The 18,754-nt window shown below is 42.9% G+C and overlaps 1 protein-coding gene across 10 annotated transcripts in view; it reads left to right on the plus strand.

Moving 5' to 3' along the window:
* Window positions 1-18,754, plus strand: part of FOXP1 (forkhead box P1) — a 391,136-nt gene that overhangs the window by 37,694 nt on the left and 334,688 nt on the right. For all 10 annotated transcript variants that reach the window (XM_056335165.1, XM_056335159.1, XM_056335162.1 and 7 more), the window contains exon 2: window positions 10,070-10,197. The gene's annotated coding sequence lies outside the window, so the exon portion shown is untranslated. The remainder of the gene's footprint in view (window positions 1-10,069; window positions 10,198-18,754) is intronic.

The following is an 18,754-nucleotide window of genomic DNA, read 5'->3' on the forward strand; positions in this document are numbered from 1 at the left end:
CTGCCCAGAGAGGTATTTTTTTAATTTTTGAAACTGTTTTCTGGCGCATACAAGTTGAAAGGTAACAGGGTAAAAAAAAAAAAAAAAAGGCAAGAGATCTGGAATTTGACCTCCAACTACACTTAGAGTAGATGTGGTGATAATTACAGAGCTCTTCTGTGGAGGAAATAAGGTGCAATGTGTGGTTTGTTTCTATGGGCAGGTTATGCTCAATGTAGGGCAGATGAGTTGAACAATAAAAACTAAATTGATGGACCTGGTGGAGCTAAGTACTTTAGTAAATCATATTTAACACAAATTTTGTGAAAAAGCCTCAGTCTTCCAATAAAAGTCTGAGAATACAGCGGGACTTAATTAACTACCAATATTAATTTATGTCATTGTTATCAGCAATAGTTTTACTCACATTTTAATATTTGAGCTGCTTAACACTTCTTTGTGGTAAATGTCCCTTTAATAGGACGTGTGAAATGATGTTTCGCATGTAATTATGCTTCAATTACACATTTTCAGGAGAGAAACATATCCAAACTTGGAGGATAGATGCTGGACTTTGTCTTGAACTCAAGTTTTATTTGCACATTACAAGAAGCTGATACTTACAGGCTCTGCAGTACTTGGTACGCTGTGCCTCTTGCGTTCTGCACAGAGCTTGCCCTGGGATGCAGATGTTGGTGCATGAGTGTGGAGGAGCCCCATTTCTTGCCCAGGGTCACGTGTGGTCGGTGCAGGGAATGACCGTCCCTTGACCGTCCGCAGGGCTGCTCAGGGCAAGCACGGGCAGAAAATGACCTCAAACGCCCTTCCTGTTCCTCCGCGCTGTGTGCGATGGGGTGGGCTCCCCTGGGCTGCGCCGTCCTCTTGTCCTGGCGCTGGGACCTGTGGGGAGAGCATCCAGACAGGACTGTGGATTTTGGCTCAGCGGTGTTTTAAGAATCACTTAAACTTGAGGAATTCATAACTTTGGAATTCAGCAAATTTGCACAACTCTGTGCATCTGTTGCTCCGTCAGCACGAGCCGGCTTTCTGCCTTCCTCACCCTGTGCATCTCAGGCTAAAATATCTTGTGATTAACGGCCCAGCTCGTGGGCTTGTACTCGCAAGCATCTTATCAGCAGCCCTGCAAAGTCCGCCGCCGCACGGGGAGCATGCCGGTGAGGGAAAGGCAGCGCTGGGCGAGCTCAGGCCGGGCTGGGGCGGCTGCTCTGTGGTTTGTTGTGTCTGGTTTGGTTCCTACTTTTCAAGTTGCAGTTGCGTTTGGTCATTCGAAGCTTATTTTCCTAGTCTGGCCAAGCCAGCAGGATCCCCATGCGCTGCAGGGGAACATAAAACATCAGCCTTTAAGCTGGAGTGCTCAGTAGATAAGGATTTTAAGACTCTTGCATTATGCGCTGTGTCTTATGGGCTTACTTAGTATACTCCATTTGATTTAATTTAGATATTGAATAAGGAGAAACACTTCAACAGCCAGAAAAAGTACTGTACGATATAGCGCCTCTTCTTTCCCCATTGCCTTAAAGACAAGATGGCTGGGAGGGCTGACTTAGGCTGCAATTATATTTATTTAATTATAGGAAGTGACAGGGTGTTTTCAAACTGCTTAAAAATGATGTTATGCCTTATCTGTACTATGAAGTGTTTCAAAAAGCCAACAAGAATTCATTAGGTTCTTGTTTTATTTCTTCTTTTCCATGACTAAATGTAACGAATAACTTTACAAAGATTAGGAAATGTGCAGAATTAGTGGATTATTTCAGTCGGGTGGCTTGGGGAGGGCATGGAAAGTCAGTGGGTGGCTCTGCCAGTGGTCTCCCTCTTCCCTTCCCTTCCCTGTTGTGTAAATACAAGTGAGAATCGTAACCGAGTTGCTATAAATGTTAGCTCACATGCTGCTAGGTAGGCATTTGTCTTGCTAAAAGGTTTGGTTTGCTGCCTGTTTGTATTGGCAGGGTTGAGGATGGCTGGGGCGCAGGAGGTGCTGTTGGATGGCGTTCCTGGGAGATAAGGAGAACCTCGGGGACATGGTTTGCTTGGCGTGGGGCGGCAGCCGGTGCCTGCCTCGGGGGTTGGCCTCCCTGGCTGTGCTGTTGTCACTGCTTCGCAGGAGGCTATGACAAGTGGCTGCTATGACAATATAGATTAAAAGGATAAAAAATTGCAAATCCACCACTGAAGATTTTACTGTAGCAGCGAATGGGGAGCTGGCAGGAGAAGTGAAGTATCTGTAAGTTGTAAAGGCAGCGAATTCAGGAGTTTTGGGGTGGGATTGGGATAGTTTGCAGAGATCGCACAGCTGGCTGAGATGCACTTGCTGGATTTCGTTGCTGTAATGGGCCTGTGTACCTTTTACTAAACACCACAAAAAGTGCATGTATTTATTATCATAAATTTGTATTTATTATTTATATATCTGTGTTTATTATTTTACATAGTATATATTTATATATTACATAATATATTTTTGAATTTATTTATTATTTATATATAACCTTTCATTTGAGACTATTAATTGTTGCATGAGTCTGCACCACCCTGCAGTAATCACAGTTGGGTATTCTCTGTCAGTTGGTGAGAGCCTGGAGGATCGTCAGAGTGGGTGAAAACCATCCCAGACACAGGTTTAAAAAAAGAAGGGGGCGGGGGGGCGGGAAGGCAAAAGAAAAGCAGGCCTCCCAAAAGCTGTGGTGGAACCCAGTATTAGCAAAATGCTTCTAGGAAGTTTGACTGAGAGCCATATGGCAATGTGGGGAGTATTATCCATCGCTCCAAAAGCTGGTCTCTGAATCAGCCTATTGACTTCAACAGCACTTAATCATGTGTTTTAGTTCTTCTTTGAAAAGGCTTGCATTCCTGAATCATGTCCTCTGATTTTAACCACTAGACGGTACTTTGTTTTGTGGTAGCAGACAAGTTCAGTCATATTTCTGTGACTAAGTTTGCAAGTTTTGACTGCATCACTAGTGAAGTATGCTGATGAATATTCCGCTTCTTATCAAAATCCAAATGTTTTCTGCTGTCCTTGAATTTTAGGGTGAAACTGAGTGTCTTCCTGGGATGCTGCAGGATACTCTGTGATTTTGTATGCTCATCTGCAGGGCACTGTGGATGCTGTAATGGAAATAAACAGGGGTGAAACCAGTGATCTCAAAATACTGTCCTGAATTCTGCTTTGAAAAGCCCTGAGTGTTGATGATGATTGAACCCATATATTAAAACAAGAACCAGTTTTGTGGGTCCGATTTGGATTGTTATTTAGATGCTGAAGGACGTCCTGGAGCCTGACGTGTCAGGGATGATTCAGAGACTCATTGTGTTTGGTGAAAGAAAATGGTGGGTGTTTGCATCTTTCTGGGATGTACTAGTTCATGTTTGTTGCATCCTGAAGTCCCCCCTGCCTTTATGTTATCACACAGGAGGAGTTGCCCGGTACCAGCCATGGGTTGCAGAGCATGGGTGCGGGAGGGTCCAGGTGGGCTCCCTTCAAAACTGCCACAGCATCAGGAATGCAGGGGACGTGTTCCCCTCCCTGCTGAGGGAGTGCCCAGGGTTTTCTGCTTCAGTCTGTCCCTTATTAAAGGGAAACTCCAGGCAAACCCCTGTGCCACTACCTGGTTTGGCACACAAGAGGGGAAAAAAAATCCTGTCCCAGCCCATTCCTGGGGAGGGGGGTGTATGGGCTGTGCTTTCATCCCTAAGAATCCTTATATTTCAGCAGAATTTTTTGTCTCACCTTTCCGTGTTTTTACAGCTAAAGCAGTTTTTACTTCCCAACTTTCAACATCTGGAATTCAGTTTCAGTTTATTAAAAAAAAAAAATATTTCAAAATCTGTGGTCTGGATGAAACACCAATGCCTTTGTATTTGCCCACAATTATTAGCTTTAATTTTTTATCCTTGGCAAATGCCAGAAGTCCCAAGTAGTTGCATGTTCAGTAGCTGCCATTTTGTGCTGCGTCTTAGTCTTAACCAGGGTTTTTTTTATTATTCGTTTTCCAGTTAGACACTTTTCTAATTGGGGATAATACCAAAATGATTAATCAAATTAAGCTTGAAAGCAAAGTGGCTGATGCACAAAGCTGTGTGTAGCTGCTGTCTTCTGCAGTGAGGTTGTCTCCCTGTAGCTGAAGTTTTTTAATGGGCCTCTTAGGCTCTATTTTTTTTTTTTTATTAGGTAGTGTGTAGATCCCATTGACTTCAATTGTTGATTGGGATGCCTGACAGCCCGGAAATTAAGCCCCTTCTTTGTGACTGAGTTGAAGGCCAGATTTTCAAGGATTTTCAAATGCTTAGCACCCATAATTGGTGTTAGATTTTTTTTTTTTTTAAGTTCAATTCTCATTTGGACATCTAAATAAGGATTAGAGATTATGATACTTGTGACGCCTGGTGTTACTGGGATATGACAATTTTTTTTGGTTGTTTTTAGAAGGACCTGGCACCTAATGAGCTAGTTACTTTACTGTCCAAATAAGTTTTGTTCTTCTGCATTTCTGCTTTGTTTGCAGATGCTGAGTATTTCTGCAAATTCTGGTCTTGGATGAGAAACTTCACTTCTGCCTCATTTTTCTGTGTTTTCTGTGGTGATTGTAGGGGGAAGGGGGGCAAAATGAGTTGAGTAAATTAGACAACTGTTGGAAAAAAGGGGGACATGCAAAATCAAGTGTTCTACTTGCGTAATCTGTTTAACACCAGCAAGCCACGGAGCCTTGTGGGACACGGGAATAAAAGGAACATCTGTGCAGGCCACATGGCATGCTCCGGAGGAGCTCTCCATCCCAAGCAGCTCTGCTCTATTTGCAAATAAAAGCTCCAACCAACATCAAAAAGTTGAGGTGGATCCCAGCTGAAAGGGGAGAACAAATGCTACTACTCGGTGCAGTGAAGTTCCCTTTGCAAGCAGCCGTTGTGGTCTTTTTAAGGATGCTTTCGGCATGTGTTTCAAATGGCAATTTATTTAAAGGGGAAAAAAAAAAAAAGAAAAAGGTTATTTATTTTGGAAAAATTGGATCTGTATTGAAAGATTTTAGGAAATTGCTGAGCATTTCAAGCTATGATCAAATACAGGTATATGAGGTAGAAATAAGAATAGGGATGGCGGGGGTTTATTTTGGGGAGAGGGGAGTGGCGTTTGATGTTTTTTTGGTATTGTGGTTTTTGTTTGTTTGTTTGTTTGTTTTTTCACCTGCATATAAACACCCTGAGTTCCCAAGGCTTTCCAGGCTAATCTTGCTCCTTATTTTGCTGTCGGTGGTGGTGCTTGGTAAACAGCTCCATCGTTAGGCAGGGCCCTGGGGAGCTGCAGCTGCTCCTGCCTCGCTCCCCCAGGACATTTGCTGGAGGGGAGGATAAACAGGACAGCAGTACATTTTATTTCCACTTACAACCTGTTAGAGTGCAGTGATTCTTACAAAGACTCTAGATCTAGTTTGGGGCTTTACGTTTTCTAGACAGGCTTGTTTTTAACAGCGTCATGTATCAGCAAGCTGGGTAGTCTATATCACTGTATCGAGAAGGCATGTATTTTTTAATATGTAAATAGGAGAGGATGGTGTTTCATCTTTATTCCAATGTACCCAGGGTGGCAATAACGCTTTTTAAATCCCTGTGAAACAGATTGTATATGGCAAAATTAATGTCTCAACTCTCCAAGTATTTTCTCTAAAATATTTGATTTTTTGCATTTATTATGCTGCTTGTTTAAAATAGCGAACGATATCAGTCGTGCATTCAAAGCTTAATTGGTGGAACACAGATTTATTCTAATTTAAAACAGTCACTTAAAAACAGTTTTGTATATATGTATACATGGGCACAACTTTTCATACAGTTGTCTGTTTTGGAGCAGTCTCATAGTCACTGATGTACAAGTTGAACCTGTTTTCTTTTGTGCAACATGGCTTTGAGAAATCATTAGTTAAAACAGTATTCTGTAGTTTCATTGCCGTCAGTAAACAGCCCAATGCTAGTGGTGTGTTAAGATGATTGAAGTTCTGCCTTTGATCAGGCTTTGAAAGGTTTTGTGCCAAATATAGTCCCAAGGTGTATGTGTATCTACATATGTGTGTGTGTATATATATATATATGTTGGTGAAAGCTGCTTTAATTAAAATCTGTCCGAGTAACAAAACACCGTGTCCATCAGTAATTGGCACTGCGGTGACGGTGATGGAAGAGCAGCAGCAGAACTGCGCAGCTGTGTGCTCGGCTGTGTCACCCACCCCAGGCAGGGTATGGGTATCTGGAGATGCTTTGGGTTGTTTTCCTCTTTTTTTTCCAGTCACATTTGTCATTTGCCTTTATGTCTTCAGCCCCTTTCTGTGATGTCCCACTCCTTGCTATCCTTTTGTAAGGACTTTTCCTCTGCCACCCATTTTCTCCCTGAAACTGGGCTCTGTTACCATGTCTCATCTGGTAGCAGAGGGGTGTTTTGCAGCTCACTGCAGTGGCTTTGGCGGGGGGTTGCTGCACTGGGGGTCGGGCACAGGCTGTGCCAGATCCGCGTGATAATCCTTGACTTGCTCCAGTGGAGCATGGGGATTTCAGATACTTTCTTGTTCTGCAGCTGCTTGCCTTTTTCTCACAGGGCACCTCTTCTCATTCCTCTGAACACATGGTCATAGGTCTGCTACCGTTCAGGTTTGTCCTGCCCACTGCAGAAAGCTCACTCGTACCCAGGCAGCCCTTCGTGAGGGGTGGCATATCCAGCCAGTGCCACCCAAGCGTGGCTGGGTGTGACGCACGGTGCTGTTCCTTAGGTCCCAGCATAAACTCTTCACAGCTCTTTAACTGCATCAAGTGCTGCAGCCCGTTTTGCAGTTTCATGTATGAAACAATGCTCTCTGTTGCTTCAAAAGCTATGGGAGCAGCCAGACCCCACGGTGGAGATGCGCGAAGAAGGCTGGAAGCATCAGGCAAAGGTGAGGGTGCTAGGGCTGATCTCAGGCCGATGAGATGAAGTCTGTAGTGGTCTGCTAGATCATCAGAGCTGTGCGCCTCTACCTTTGGGACTTAAGTAGTGAAATATTAAAACTTGTCTTTCAAATCTGTTCAATATTATGAAGATTAATTTTGTTGGGGGCAGATTAATAGGTTTCCTATTTTGATTAATACAGTGATAATAAAAACATTGTGGTTGCTGGAATTAATGAAGCCCAGATTCCTGTTTCAAGGTTTGATTGACTTCGTACTTTAGTTATGCTAAAGCTGCTGCATCTATTTGCCCCTTATTTAGCTGTAGCCTTTGGAGAATCAGTATGGGAGCAAGGCAGCACAGGAGGAGGTCTCTATTGGAGGTTGCATCAAAGAATCTGTTGGGGGAGTAGTTTTGTGAAAGAGTGGTTGAGAGTTCTGCTTGCGTTGTAGCGTTACTAGAGTTTCTCTGTCTTTAACCCAGCAGGCTATTTTTGTGAAAGTCGTAGAAGAGGAGTGTCCAACTCAAATGTGTGGGCGCATCATTAAAAGCTTCAATTTGTCAATGCCAGATCGAACTCAAGTGTGTGGGTAGATCATTAAAGGCTTCAGTTTATCAGAACCGATCTACTATCTGTTCCGCGCTCCCTCCTCCACCCTTCCCCTCAGCAGTACGTGTGGTTTCCCCAGGTTCTCTAGCATTGAGGTCCATGGAAATGCCTGAGCTGCCTTCATGCCCCCGGGCCTTGCTGGGCTCCCTCCTGGCAGGCAGCTGCTGTGCTGGGCTCAGCCCGGAGCTGGCGGTGTGCCAGTGAGCCAGCTGGCTGTTGGAGACAGCTGATCAAATGGTTTTGGAGGGCTCCACTGGTGCAAGCCTCAGACTTAATGCCGTGAGAATTCATGTCTTTGGGAGCTCTCTGCTCCCATTAATCCGAAGGGATTCAAAAGATGCAGGTGGGGCTGGGCACAGAAAGTACATGGTGATCACGTAAGCCTTGTTCCCTTGGGAAACCTGGCTGAAGAAACGTTCTGTGGAGTATTTTGGTGAGGTCATTTTTTGATGGCGTAAGAAACATCCATTTTTCCAGGTCCACCGTTAGAGTTTAAGTCGAGCTGGGCTGGGCTGTTTGTACTACTCCCAACCCTGTTTCTTGTTCCTTGTGTAGAAGGTCTCCCAGCTTTCAAATCTGCTTGTTGGCACAAAGTTGCCAAGATATTCCTTATGCTTGAGGAGGGCTGTGGAGAAGAGCAATCTGGAGGTGAGGACAGTGCTTCTGTACACCGTAGCCCTCATCAGCTGCAGACCAAATATATTATTTCACAAATCATTTTGCCTCAAAAGTCTCAAAAGAACATGAAATCTTTTGAGGAAACATTAGCCAAAATGAGCTTCAGTTCTTCATCTTCTAAACGGGGCTAATGATAGTTTTCCTGCTCTACAGACGTATCATGGATAAAGATCACTAAGGAGTTGGATATTGTGGTGCAGCAGGTCAGCTGGAAAAATCTTGCCCCAACATGAGTAGATGCAGCTTTCTGCTCAGCTACATATACCCATCTGCATATCTGTCATCAAGCACATCAAGCAATAAAGCAAGCCTCGGATGTGTGTTTCTGACACTGCTCAGTTGCTTCTCTCAAGTGCTGTGCTTCTCATGAATAAAATACAACTGATGCAAGACACAGGTCACTTTACGGTTTGCAGGTATTTCAGAGTCTCTGAGTAAGGAGTCATGTTTAGCATAAATGCTGTTAAAAAAACCCTTTTGGATCTGTTTTTATTGTGTAGCGTGGTTTTATAATAGGGTCGCATAATCCCTATATTTAGATTTCTGAACTCTTGTGAACTTCTTTGTGCCATTGCATTGCATTCAGCAAAGAATGGGAGAAAGCCCCAGGGCCAGAGAAGTACCTGTTTTTTGTCTCACAAAATTTCATGCAGTTGTTGCTAAGACAGAAGCTTCCAGATGTTCCTCAGGAAGGCTGCAGTGGGCTGCCAAAATAATTAACTCCACGAAGTTAATTTGGAGGCGGCAGTTCTTGCCACTGCCAAAGTGCTGGTAGGTGTGGAAAGGCTGGGAACAGCCACCACCTTGGGGATGCTATGGAGGGAGAGGACTGGGGAATGAAGAGATTGGAAGCACTGCATGTGATTTTTGCTTTTGTATTTTTTTTTTTCTACCCCAGTCCATCAGGACATTTTCATCTGCTCCGAAGTTTGTTTTCTCCTCTGGGGTTTATTGCTGCAGGTCCCTGGTGCGTAGTGGTCCAGGGAGCAGAGGCTCTCCTGGGTGTTGGTGCTTCCGTTAGGGCAGCAAGTACCCTTAACCAGTTTGGGCCAGGCACAGGAGCTGCTGGTTAAATCCCGTGTGGTTTCATGGGTACAATGCAGAGCAACCCTGGCAACTGCTCCATTCTTAATTCTGATAATGAGTTTTTTAACTCAGTGTGGATACTTTGTCAGTGAAGAAATTATATATCTTATTTTAAAATACCCTTATTAGTAAAATGGATGTTTCAATTGTACAGCAAGCATCTTCCTCTGAGCTAAGCTTAAATTCAATCTGTGTTACTAATAGCTGGGGAAAAACCAATACTAATTGGTATTTCTTAACTGATGTTTGCAAATTTTGCCTTTTCACCCTGAACATCAAATAGGTTTTATATGTGTTTTTCCTTATCTCAGAGGAAAGATTATTGCTAACAAGAGATTCTACATTTTGTTAAGGTTTTATCAGGATGCAGTGAGTGAAGGCAGAAAGTAAATATTTCAGAAATTCAGAGACTGTTGTATTTCGATAATGCAAAGTAGGTTTAAGTATCTGGATTTTGTTCACAGTGCAGTGTTTTCAAGCAGAATATGGATTTGGATGGTGACACATTTTGGTATTTAGAAAGAACATAAGCTTGCCTGTCAGAGGAGCACGTTGCAAATGTGAAATAAGTGTGCCTTTAAAAACCTTTCTTAATATTGTAAGTCTCAGTTTTATTTAAAGCCAAATAAAGTCTGCTGTGTGATAAAGTCTGATTTGTAGAAATACTCCTGTAATGCTCTCCCCACCTCCAGCGTTTATAAACACCTTTTATTTTCAAAGGAAAATGGTAGGCTTTGATATGATTCTAACTGAGTAAAGTTTTAAAACATGTTTTTGTCTTTCAGTCTCCTGAGAACATTTTTTCTGAGTGACTCCGGCTTCCAGACACATGTGCCATGATAAGGGTTTCGATCCTTTCCTATATTTGCCCTGAGTCATGAGTGGATATGTGTGATGCCTGCAAGTAAAATTGGTGAGTCGTCAAACTTGAGTTTGCAGTAACTCTCACTTATTCTTTCTTACAGGCTCTTTTTCCCTTACCCTTTTCTCCTCTCCTTAACATGATGGGGGTTTGGGTTTCTTTTTTGTATTGTCTGCTTAAAAGCAAGTAACGACTATTCTTCAAAACAAAACCCCAAACCCCAGCCCCGCCCCCCCCCCCCCCTTCATTGTAACGAAATAGCAGTGATACCAAATATCAATACAGAAAGAAATACTCCCTCCCTTCCTTCCATCCTTCTCTCCATCGCCTCATATCCTATGAGCTATGAGGTCTTTGGTGGTGAAACTGGAGTTCAGTGATGCAGGCAAAACTACTGCCCGAAACTGAAGCCTTGCAGATAGACAGGGTCTAAATGTGCTTATGTGGGCAAATCATGTCATGATTAAATATGAATATGGAGAGGTCTCCTCTCCACCGTGTGTCACATGATGGACTCTCAAAGGAGCCATTACCAACAAATAATTAGCTCCACCGTTTGCTGCACTTGCATCCCAGTGACAAAATGGTGTCACTGGTACACAGGAGAGCTGTCTTGTCGCGTGTGCTTGCACTATTCAGCGTGGCATTGGTGCTGCGATGCCCAGCCTGGAGGAAGACAGGGACAAAGCCTTTAACAGCCAATTTTGGCCAGGATGTACTTGGTCAAGCTTGAGAGGGTGGTGTGGGATGACCCCTTCCCTGTTAATTGGCAGCTGCCCTTTCCTGGTGGTGTTAGCCAAATGAGAAGCCTGTTGGTCCCTTTTGTGCCAAACAAGTGGCTTTTCCTGGCTGTTACTGTCTTCCAGCAGCCTGGCACAGTGACCCTTCCCTTGCCCTCTCCTCTTACTGACCTGCTCCTGATTGCCTCTCTTAGTAACTGGGGTGAGAGGAGGGACAATATTTCTTCATTAATCAGAAGACTGACATTAGGAAAACAAGAATCATCTGATTTTACAGGAAAATTGGAAGGTCTTTGTAAGAAATCTTTCAAAACTAGGAAATCTACAGAATTAAATTGTGTAGGAAATGAGAGCACAAATTATTTTTTTTAATAAATTCAGGTTTCTATTATATATTTAATATGCTTCTCTGTGTTAGAAAGTGTATTTCAATTCAAAGATTATAAAACCTAAGAAATTCACACATCAGTGAATTGTGATTTTTTTTTTTTTTAAGTTCCCATTTTTTTTTCTTTTTTTCCAGAGGTAGCATAATTACCATGTCATTTAGCAAAGATTGTAATAGCTGTTCAGTTGTTACCGACTGGTGTAGTAAACAGTTGAATAAACCCATATGGCACTCAAAGTGTGCATGCAGGAGAGGGATTCTTACCATTTCCTTCATATCTGAGTTACCAACCTCAATGATATGACTAAGATCCCCAAACAGGAGCCAACTCCAGACTTCTGCAGTGATGCAAAAATTTCTCACTGCTCTGTCATGTATGAATCAATTGATTTTAATCATGGTGGCTAGCTAATTAATTATTTCTTTGTGCCTATGAAGTATGCATGGAAAACTTGAGGGTTTATGCAAGGTATGTGCCTCTATTTAAAGCAGTCTGTGCATTTGCGTAATACTTCAGTAACTGTAAACTGGAGTCTGAATCTTACTATACAAGTTACTGTTAAAGACTGAGGCCCCTCTAAAGCTACTATGGTTAAGTGTGACATGGCCAAGTATTGCGATAGCCCTGTGGCACTGCCTGTAACGAGACTTTGTGTCTGGTCTCAGCGGTGGCAAATGGAAAGACCAGGGTGCTTTGAAGAATCCTCTTGAAATACCAGCTTGAGTTATGGAGGTATGGAGCTGTGGCCTACTGGCATCCTGAGTAAAGATAAAGTGTTCAAGTAGCGTGCCCTCTGGATAGCTTCAGTATTAAAAAATAAAAGCAATGAGAAGAAGGATTGTTAACTCTTCAAATGCTGGCTTGAACAAATAAAAAGACTCATGCTATTCCTCCTAAAATTCACTTACTTCCAGTTGTCTTAAAATTTTCATGTCACATAATAGCTTTAAAATACCTTCTGAATGCATTAGACTCTCCAGGTGCTTAGAAAATATTGCAAAATGATAACATGAAATGACCAAGCATTAAGCAGTCCCACTGGAAAGGAGCAGTTGGCCAAAACTGGTGCTTCTGTTCATCTTAGCCTTGATGTACGACCAGCCCTCCACCATAATTCTATCAAGAGATGGTAAGTTGCCTAGCAATGTGCTGACTGTAGAGGGTACGTGTTGAGCTAATTCAGTTTTTGTTCTTGTTTTCCTTGAGAGTTCAGTTTAAAGGAGTGATCCTTTCTCCAGCTGCAGCAAGAGCCACTTCTCAGCGGTCTCTCTTGTTCCCTACTCGAGTGTCCCTGGTGATGTCAGGAATTCATTCACCGCTGTGCGCGTTTTAGAAGTTTCCAGCTTATTGAGTAACCAAATGTGGTTTCTGCTGATTGTGTTGACTGAATACGTAGGGCCTTTCGAAGAGGCAAGGGTTTTATTTAAAGCAGAGCGCTTAGTTGTATACCATTTTATGGCAGGCAAAGGTCATCTAGGGTAAGCAGCCAGAACAGTGAATTGCCTCGTTGCAGCACCTAGAAAAATGAGACAGAAAGATACGCTAAAAGGTTTTAACAAATTGCTCATAGTTATAAATTTTTAAAGTCGAGGAACTGGTGCTGTATACGTTTTTAAATTGGAGATAACCATGCTTGTACGATAAATTGAGTTAAGAACAGAACAAATCAAAATAATGGGGTGGTTCTAAAAACCTGGTCGTGCAGCAAGTTGCTGGCAGAGCATGCTGGCAGTGGGGCTCGGTGCTGCGCACACCAGGCTAGCACAGAGTTAGAAACCTGCCGTGTCCTTGCGCAGCTGGAGGGGTTTCCACCAGGCTTCGTGGTGACCTTTTCTGGCAGGGATGCCCTGCTCCTGCCACAGTCCTCTCCTCTGGTGGATGGAATCCTGGTTACACAGACGGCTTTATCTGCCCGTGATGCTTCTTGTGATAGCTAGGGTCAGAGGCCAAAGGGGTTTGCCGACAGCTGTGGAGCAGAAGCGGGTTCCCCCAGGTCAGTGGGTTGTGCTAACCCAGATGTGTGTCAGTGGGATGGAGGGAGCAGGGCAGAGCACCAGGAGCTTAGGCTGGTGTCCCCTGGCAGAGCTGCACGGCAGGAGAGGTGGCACCAGCCCAGGGATGGCACTTCTGTCCTCGCAGGATCTCCCTTGCTCTTTAAAGCATCAGTGGCTACAGAAGGACTTTGTTTTTCTGAAACTTTTCTGTCCATGGAACTTTCTCTGTGGCAGGGGGGAGGAGAGAAGAAGTAATTTTAACAATTTAATATACTACATAATATGTTTTATAAGCTGGTGTGAATGCTCCTAAGTATTTTGGTCTTTTTTCATAACACAATGAACCTAATATTGGTAAAAATACAGATCTTAGCTGCCACCATAAAGAGAGGCTAGATTTAATAAACAGTTATGAATGTTGGCAGCTGCCTATCAGATTGTATAACATCGGCTATAGCACATGAAGACAGTGTCAACTTACATTTTATCTCAGAAGTATTTTCAAAGCATTTATTTTGCTTTCTCTTGAGTCCTTAACCTAATTCAAGTTATATAATTGGCGGAATATTTTTCCACACCGCTAATTGGCTGGGTGCCAGCGTGGAAACCATTGTCTGACTTGATGATGATCAGGAATTAACATGACATTTGCGTGGTGGTAATGGAATACATTAGTAATGTAATTCATGACTGTAAGAAAGAGACCATCATCTCCCACCTCTGATCAGCAGGAGGGGCTGGGAGGATGATGAAATGCTCCCAGCAGGCACCTCACAGCAGTGGCTGGCCAATCTCGATGTCAAATTTAGTTTTAAACTCTTCAGACAAAGCTGTAATGCTTACCGATTAATTACTACAAATGTCAATTAAAAATCTACCAAATAATGCAGTAAGATTAAATTTCAATTAAAAAAATTACATTTAACAAGGAAGATATAACATTATTTTAATGAATTCTGCTGAAGGTGACAGTTTATCTAGACATATTTATACTGTGTAGGTGGATCTAAATTAGTTGGATGATGTTAACCATGTTACTCCATGTACATATTAGTTTTGAAAATTATTTCCACTTTGGCTATGTCCTGAAGAAGATGGGGCATCAAGGGGCATTTCTTATCACCAGGAGAAAGGGGAATTTCACGCCTTTGAAGTCCAAAAATCTTCTCACACCTAAAACGAGGACTTTATTGTAGACTTCTATCCTGGCCAAATTAGTGGTATTTTTCATTGCTTTTTATTTATGAAACCAAATACATAATTTTTGTTGTGGTAGAAAAGCAAGCCCTGATTTTGCTATGACTATAATGATTGCTTGGGACAATTTTTAGAGTAATCCGTTTTGTCATACAAAAAATATCCATTATTCCGATAAATCACTTAACAGAAGATTTTGCTGTGTGAAGGTGGTGAACTGTAACTCCTGAGCCGAGCTTTTATTTGCAAAGCTTCACCCTGGCTTGGTAGAGTTTTTGAATAAGTGATTAAAATCCTGTAGTTGATACTTCAGATGCTTTAAGATATATTTTGAACTAGGAGTGGCATAGCAGAGATGTCATGTACTGTGAAGAAGTTCTGGGTTTATGCAGATTGTAAGTGTATGTATGACAAACTGTAGTAGAACACCAGCACCTCACTGGATGCAGAGCGCTAAACAGTGCAGACTGGCTTTTGTAGCTGGACTTCTGCATTTCAGTAACTGTGTTTTTATTGAACAGGGCAGTTCTTAACACTGCTGGAGATGGAGATGCTGGTGATCTGGGAAGGTGTGAGAGCCTGTACGTGCTGGCATGGCGCAGGGGCAGAGCTGGGGTATGCAAGCAGCTATTCTCCTGGTATTAAAGCATTTGAGAGCGAAGGGCTCTAAATATGATCTGAAGAATACTTTCTCAGCTTCCTTGATTTTTTTTCCACGAGCTTTTATTATGTTTTCACACCATCGTGTCTAAAATAGGTAAGAGGGAAGACATAATTGAAGAAACAGATTTTATGTGTCAAGCCAGCACTGAGAAAAGTCCCTCTCAGGGACCAGAGGCTCCTTTTCCTTGGCACTGCTGTGTCTCGAGCCATTGAATTTCAGCAGGTTTTAACTTAAAATAAAATATAAAAAACCTACAGTGCACACACAGAAAATCAGAAAAGCCAAACAACTACTCATGGCAGGTTAAAGTAATGATACGCTCTTTAGCAGGCAGGCTGTGCCAGTCCCTTGGTTGCTGTTCGGGCTTTGCCCTTTGGTGGGTGAACGCGATGAGCGTGATCTCTGTCTCACTGCTGCTATTCATATACCATTGGGTATTGGTAACAGCTTTGCAGGATCATTCCTGCTTCATGCCATTACCTGATAAACTATCATCAGCAGGAGATGGGACAGCCTTTTTTTCCATAAGGGCCTCAGGAAATGGATGCTGTAGAAGTGTAAGAGCAGCTGAAACATTTTCTCACCAGTCCTCGCAGACAGCAAGGTGATGGGAGAAAGGTAGAGTGAGGCAGACTCATTTCCTCACCAGCAGCCAGAAAGCTTTAAACAAGGAGGCAGAGAGGGAAGAGTGGAAGCAGATAATACCTTTCTGCCAGGAGATAATGGTGTGAGGAGGTTGTGGGTTTGGGGCACCCACTGGTCAGACAATTAGGTTGCAGCTGGAGCTGCTGCTCTTAAAAACCCATCTTCCCAGGGGCTTTCAGCACAACACAGGACCAGTCATTTTCTGATTTGAGCCCTGGGGTGAAGCTCTTGCTCTGGTTGTTGTTTGAGAAGTGATCTATGTGGTACAGCAGGAACCGAGCACCTTCTGTATCCCAAGTTCTGCTTTGTTGGGGTGTCCCGTGTGGAGCTTTGGCCTGTCCCAGGCACTCGTGGTGTTTGGTCTCCTCACTGAGGTGTCCCACATGAAGCTTGTGCCCATCCTGAGCACTTGGGATGCTGTCCGGTCTCCTCCTGAGTTCTTACAGGTGGAGATTTCTGCTTTCGGTAGAGAAATGCTTTTCTCTTTCTGTAAGAGTTGTCTAACATCTTGAAAGAAGAGTGTCTTTGACTTTGGGGGAAATATTTATATCTCTTTGGGTAGGTTTTCTTCTTTTTTTTTTTCCCCTTAGTGTAGGGTTATGTCAACTGTATTACAATGAGGGAACACTGAGCCAGGGGAGGAAACTTTAATAAGCTGCCCTCATATTGCTGGTTTATTCCCAGCTTTCATCCACTGATTTACATCCCAACTGACGTAAAAATACCCAGACTTCAGTAGTTTGTTTACTTTTGCTTATATCACTCTGGGGTGACCCGAGGAGATGTAAAAACTGTTCTTACTGACATTTGCATGAGCCGCAAGGTAGGGTGAGAGGAGACGAAAGTGCAAAGTGAAAAGGCAACTGGATTTATTAAGTCTTTGTCATACCATGGTTTATAATATTTAGACAAAAGCAAACATTTCCAGGGAGGGCTTATGAAATGAGAGATGGGAGAAAAATCTCTGAGCTGATGGCAGATCCTGTCCTCTTCAAGTCTTTGTGGAATGATGGGATGCTGGCCACGGGGAGCGGGCTGCGAGGGCTGTCGGGGGGAGCATGCGTACAGGGGGGTCCTGAAGAGCTGCTTCAGGAGGAAGACGTGGACTTAAAGTACTTGCGTAGGACAAAGTCATTATATTGTCATCGTGATAACGCTCCTGGGGGAAATAGCCTGAAATACTCTTTGTCTTCATTAATACTGCTTCCCGGCAGAGCCTTAAGAGATCATTCTCACTTTCAGATATAGAAGGAAACCGAATACAGAGTTGTTTGTCATGAAAATGCCGTTTATATACAGTGGCTGTAAAATCCCAGATGCTGAGCGTAGAGGGAGGCTGCTCTGTCATCAGCCAGTCGAGGGGAGAGTTGACTATAAAACCAAGCTGTAATTCCTTCTTGACAGGGGTGTGGTGGTTGTGTCTTCAGACAACTTCAAGAGTCTGCTATGCCAAGTCTTTATGGATTTTGTTCTTACAAGCTAGGTAATACATAAGTCTGAGCAAGGAGATATATATATATATATGTGTGTGTGTGTGAAGAAAGACCTTTGCTCTAGGAAAATATCCATCATTGCTTTTACAGCATGGTTCAGGGCTGGTAGTGCATAGTGTCTGAAGCATTTGGGGTCTTTTTGTTGCAAAGGAGGTGCCGTGGGCCCGAGGCTGCTCTTGACGTCTCACAAGCATTCAATATTCCCTTGACTCTGGGCCAGTAGGATGTGACCCTTGCAGAAAGACAGACAGTGTTTGGGGGCTTGATGCTTATTGTTTTCAGCAGAGCTCTACTGGAACCAATAAAGTTGCTGCCACCACTGCTTGGAGCAAAAGTGACTACAGCTGAACAAGAGACACAAAATTATCAATTAAAAAAGCCAATGCCAAACCCATTATTTTACTCTTGAAAAAACATCTTGCTTCCCAGTCTTTTTTTTTCCCCACATGGAGTGAATCTTTGGGGTATTAATGTTCTGCTGTCATGTTTGTTTAACGTATTTTTTTGACAATGCCTTTTTAGGGTCAAAGCCTGAAGTTTTTCTCCATGTGTTTTCAGCTAGGCAAAACTCCCAGTGTCTCAGTGGGGCCTCTTCTGAAATAAGCGAAGACCAATTCTACTCAACTCAAATCAAGAGTTTCATCTGAATAAACAGAGGAAAGATCCAGGCTTTGTTTTTTTTAAATGCCATAAAATGGTGTCCTGCTGCACAGCTAAGTTGTTGCAGGCAGGCTGGCTCTTGCCTACGAATTTGGTGGCCAGAGCCCTCCATAATGGCTTGGTGCTCACCTGATGCCCTGGACCACCGTGACCCAGTGGTCCCCTGTCTTTCTGCCCAACCCTGCCTCCTCCCTCGCTTTGCCTGAACCATTGCAAGCACTCAGGCATGGCTCGGCAAGCTGAAGAAGGTGTCATTTTTGGAGATTTGGCCTTAACCTGGATTTTCCATGTTTTTGTGGGCTTAAGTCAAACCTTAATACTACTTCAGTGTAATGTTTTCGTCGTTTAATGTTCTTACAGCTTTTTACAGTGTTTCTTTTAAATTCTGTCACTGAAGTGTATGAGAGTTGACAAGTGTAAATATGTAGTTAGACAATTTCAAAAGTGTATTATTTACTGATCGACCATAATGGCTCCAAAGGAGCCATTATACTCAATCATATCATGTCACTCTGTGGCATTTATTATGATGGTAATATGGATATGCATATTATTTTTTTTAAAGCATGAGAAGCGTTATTGTGCATGAGTAAAAGCTGTTTTTAATTGTCAGTAATGCTTTGAGCTTTTTTTAATACCAAGAATTTAAACCACCTATGGCTACCAGCCTGCAAATCGTGGTAGCAAAAATCTGTGTCTATAGGAGGATGGAAAAAGCCACACTTTATATTTACAGCAATGTGACTGTGCATATCCTTGATATGGCTCTTTTATAGCTTTATTAGATCCAAGGGCAACCTAGAACCCTAACCTGAGAGCTTGGCAG

The sequence above is a fragment of the Falco biarmicus genome, chromosome 4 (assembly GCF_023638135.1).
Source record: "Falco biarmicus isolate bFalBia1 chromosome 4, bFalBia1.pri, whole genome shotgun sequence".
Classification (NCBI taxonomy): Eukaryota; Metazoa; Chordata; class Aves; order Falconiformes; family Falconidae; genus Falco; species Falco biarmicus.